The sequence below is a fragment of the Hylobates moloch genome, unplaced genomic scaffold (assembly GCF_009828535.3).
Source record: "Hylobates moloch isolate HMO894 unplaced genomic scaffold, HMol_V3 SCAFFOLD_2, whole genome shotgun sequence".
NCBI classification, from domain to species: Eukaryota; Metazoa; Chordata; class Mammalia; order Primates; family Hylobatidae; genus Hylobates; species Hylobates moloch.
The window spans coordinates 162,707,014-162,711,294 of record NW_026652277.1 but is presented as its reverse complement, the minus strand read 5'-3'; the positions used below and the strand labels follow the sequence as shown (position 1 = coordinate 162,711,294).

The following is a 4,281-nucleotide window of genomic DNA, read 5'->3' as shown; positions in this document are numbered from 1 at the left end:
AGGGAGACAGACATAAAGCAAACTCAGAACACATAAAGTGCTCATGTGTTGACAAATGCTATAAACAACACGAGCACCAAGTGGTAGGGGAGGGGGGTACTTTATTGGAGGCCAGACCTCTCCGTGGTGTACACTTGCACTGAGGCCTAAGTCACGAGGCGAGGAGCACATGCACCATCATGCAGATGAACAGCCCTCCAGCAGAGGGAGAAGCAAGTGAGGAGGTGGGAGTGAGCCTAGGATGCTGGAGCGAAGGCAAGGCAGGGAGGAAGGTTGCAGGAAGTGAGGTTTATAGGTAGACAGTGGTCAGCTCCTCAGGGCTTTGCAGTCAGAGGGCTTGGCTTTTTGTTTAATCACAGTGTAAAACAACCAGAGGCTTTAGGCAGTGAATTGATCAGACTTCTTCTTTTTTTAATGGTAAGAGAACTTTATTTTAATAAAAATGTCCTCTTTTTCAATTGACCCCTTCCTTTATTTTATTTATTTGTTTGTTTGTTTATTTATTTATTTATTTATTGAGACGGAGTCTCACTCTGTTGCCCAGGCTGGAGTGCAGTGGCACAATCTCGGCTCACTGCAACCTCTGCCTCCCGGGTTCAAGCGATTCTCCTACCTCAGCCTCCTGTGTAGCTGGGATTACAGGCATGTGTCAACACACCTGGCTGATTTTTATATTTTTAGTAGAGACAGGGTTTCACCATGTTGGCCAGGCCGATCTTGAACTCCTGACCTCAGATGATCTGCCCGCCTTAGTCTCCCAAAGTGCTGGGATTACAGAAGTGAGCCACCATGCCCAGTGAAGCAATCCGTTTATTTAGACATTCTCTTCTTAGGCATTTTTAAGTTTTTCCACCGCTGTAACACCACTGTGTATTTTTCACTTCCAGTCTTCTCTTCAAACACTTTTTTTCAGAAGAATCTGCATCACTGTCTCTGTTCCTGCTTCCTTATCCTCTCCAATGAGAAGATCCAATGTATCTCCCACTTTGACCATTCTGCTTTTCTTCCATAATTTTTCCCCATTCAGCCTGAATTCACCTTTGCAGAAAGCATCTTCCACTTTGTTTCTTCCAACATCCAGGCTTGTCTTCGGGACAACGTCATCCTGAAAAGACCGCACTACTGTTTCCAGGTCTTGAAAGTCTTTGCTATAGTAGGGCCATCCTCAAGCTCCTCTTCCTGCTCACTCATCTCATTCTGATCACTTTCTGCATCACAGTCCTCTTCACCTCCTATTTTTTTTGCAGATACTTTTTAGTAGATTTTTTAGAGCTTATATTACTTTTGAGTCTTACGGAAAATGGAAAAATATATTCCAGAGATATTAAAAGCCCCGGGAGTCTCAGTGAGAAAATGTTATGGAAAAGTGTTTTATAATTTGGTGCATGTAACTTGGTACTAAAAAAATACAAGTATTGATTCCAGGAAGTACAGAGTTTGTGTGATGAAGGTGTCCCTCAGAGAACACCCCAGAGTCCAATCCAGGTATCTGGCTTTCTTAAAACACCAGCATGCAATTTGACACTGGTTATAGCCATGGCACTTATAACCTGTATGTCAAGGCCTCTGAAAAGACTCCTTTTTTCCTCTGAGGTCCACAACGCTTACTGTTGGAGAACCGTCTATTGGAGATGAGAGGAGACTCAGCGAGAAGAGTCAGGAGGCCAGCGGTGGGCGGGGCAGGAGCTGCTCACGCTTGGACCAGCCCCAGGGTTTTGGCAGTGAAGATGCTGGGAAGTGGTGGAGCTGAGGACAGTTTTTGAGTGGAATTCCATCAGGACTTGATGGGTTTGGATGTGGCATTAAAGGGAAGCCTGGCTCAGAATAAAAGGGAAGTTGCAAGAGGATTGAATGACTGATAAAGAAGTCCCCAGAAGAGGTGGGAAAATGGGATTCAGCACTGGTGTGTGAGTATGTGTGTGTGCGTGTGTGTAGGGAGGTTAAGACTTGACCAGGCCGGGCGCGGTGGCTCACGCTTGTAATCCCAGCACTTTGGGAGGCTGAGGCGGGCGGATCACGAGGTCAGGAGATAGAGACCACGGTGAAACCCCGTCTCTACTAAAAATACAAAAAAATTAGCCAGGCGTGGTGGCGGGCGCCTGTAGTCCCAGCTACTCGGAGAGGCTGAGGCAGGAGAATGGCGTGAACCCGGGAGGCGGAGTTGCAGTGAGCCGAGATCGCGCCACTGCACTCCAGCCTGGGCGACAGAGCAAGACTCCGTCTCAAAAAAAAAAAAAAAAAAAAAAGACGTGACCAAAGCCTGGGCAAAAAGCAAGACCCTGTCTCTGCAAAACATTTTTAAAATATTAGGTTGGCGCAGTGGTGTTCTCCTGTGGTCCCAGCTACAGGAGGCTGAGGCAGGAGGATTGCTTGAGCCCAGGAGTTCAAGGTCGCAGTGAGCTGTGATCATGCCACTGCACTGTAGCCTGGGCAGTAGAGCAAGATCCTGTCCCACTCCTGAAAAAAAAAAAAAAAAGAAAAAGACTTGATTGGGATGCTTTTTTTTAAGGCCCAGACAAGAAGGAATGGAACATGTAAACAGAGAAACAGTCCATGACTTTGACAAATTCCGGGAGCTCTCTGAGCCTTTTCTGTAAAACAGAGGCTTGTTGTTGGGATTCACACAGCTCATAAGTGCCCAGCGCCTGGCATAATGCCCGGCACCACGGCAGGTAGGGAGAGAAAAAGAGCTTTGCAATGGGGACAGAGGAAGCTTGAGGGAGCCCCTTTCTCTGGATGATGTTCTCTTGGTGAACTAGGAGAGGAAATGATCCAAGGGCAGGGGCCTGGGGCAGGAGTGGCTTTGGGGGCAGGAGAGTATAATATTTAGAAAGCTGCCGCCGAGGAGGCTAAGGAAGATCAAGGGCTATGACTTCTGAGGGCCTTGCTGCGATTCAGTTATGTTTTTTCCCCCTTGAAGTATTTTTTTAAGCCAACTGTTTCATTGAAAACTGAAAGTCTCTCTGTACAGAGTCCAAAAACAACAGAAGTCCTATTACAATGATAAGACTTGACAGGAAAACAGCACTCAAGGGAGCTGTTCCCAGGACGCCCTGGGTAGGAGGCTTCTCCAGTGACACTGTCCTTCCCCATCCACTGCAAAGACCGAGATGAGCCTGGTCCAGCCTGGGGACTCTGAATTGACTGTGCTGTGTGAAAGGGACAGAAGGGTTCCGATGCCAATTTACTTCCAATCCATAGGTAGGTTTCCTTTACAGAGGGCCATGGGGTTAGGTCATATCCAATAAGAGGGAGTGAGGAATAGGCTGGCATGCAGTATTTCGATATACAATTTATATGGCAGCTGGGCACAGTGGTTCATGTCTATAATCCCGCCAATTTGAGAGGCCAAGGCAGGAGGATCGCTTGAGCCCAGGAATTCAGGACTAGCCTGGGTGATATAGTGAGACCCCATCTCTACAAAAAAATAAAATAAAATAATTAGTTGGGTATGGTAGCGTGTGCCTGTATTCCAAGTGACTTGGGAGGCTTAGGTGGGAGGATCGATTGAACCCAGGAAGTCAAGGTTTCAGTGAACCATGATTGGGTCACTATACTCTAACCTGGGTGACAGAGCAAGATCCTGTCTCAAAATAAATGAATGGGCCAAGTGTGGTGGCTCATGCCTGTAATCCCAGCACTTTGGGAGGCCGAGGCAGGCGGATCATGAGGTCGGGAGATGGAGACCATCCTGGCTAACACAGTGAAACCTCGTCTCTACTAAAAATACAAAAAATTAGCCAGGCATGGTGGCGGGCGCCTGTAGTGCCAGCTACTTGGGAGGCTGAGGCAGGAGAATGGCGTGAACCCGGGAGGCGGAGCTTTCAGCGAGCCGAGACTGCGCCACCGCACTCCAGCCTGGGCGACAGAGTGAGACTCCGTCTCAAAATAAATAAATAAATAAATAAATAAATAAATAAATAAATAAAGGAAGGAATGAATTCATATGGCACTAGGTCTCAATTAGGATTTATTTTAATAGATTTAGTTACCCAGTTCATTCTTTTTCTACCCATTAAGAAAACATATATTGACAGCACTTAGTATGCATAAAATATTCCTGTCCTAAAATCAACATGGCACATGGATACATATGTAACAAACCTGCACATTGTGCACATGTACCCTAAAACCCTGAAGTATAATAATAAAAAAAAAAAGATTATAGGAAATTTAAAAAATCAAAAAAATAAATAAATAAATAAAGTACAAAAAAGTCAAAAAAAAAATCCTAAAGAACTACTTAAAAATCCTAAAGAACTACTTACAAATTTCCCTTCT

At 45.7% G+C, this 4,281-nt stretch overlaps 1 pseudogene; it reads right to left on the bottom strand.

The window, feature by feature from the left end:
* Nucleotides 1–810: 810 nt before the first annotated feature.
* LOC116476256 (mitochondrial transcription rescue factor 1-like) lies at nucleotides 811–1,544 on the bottom strand (annotated as a pseudogene).
* Between the last annotated feature and the right edge of the window lie 2,737 nt (nucleotides 1,545–4,281).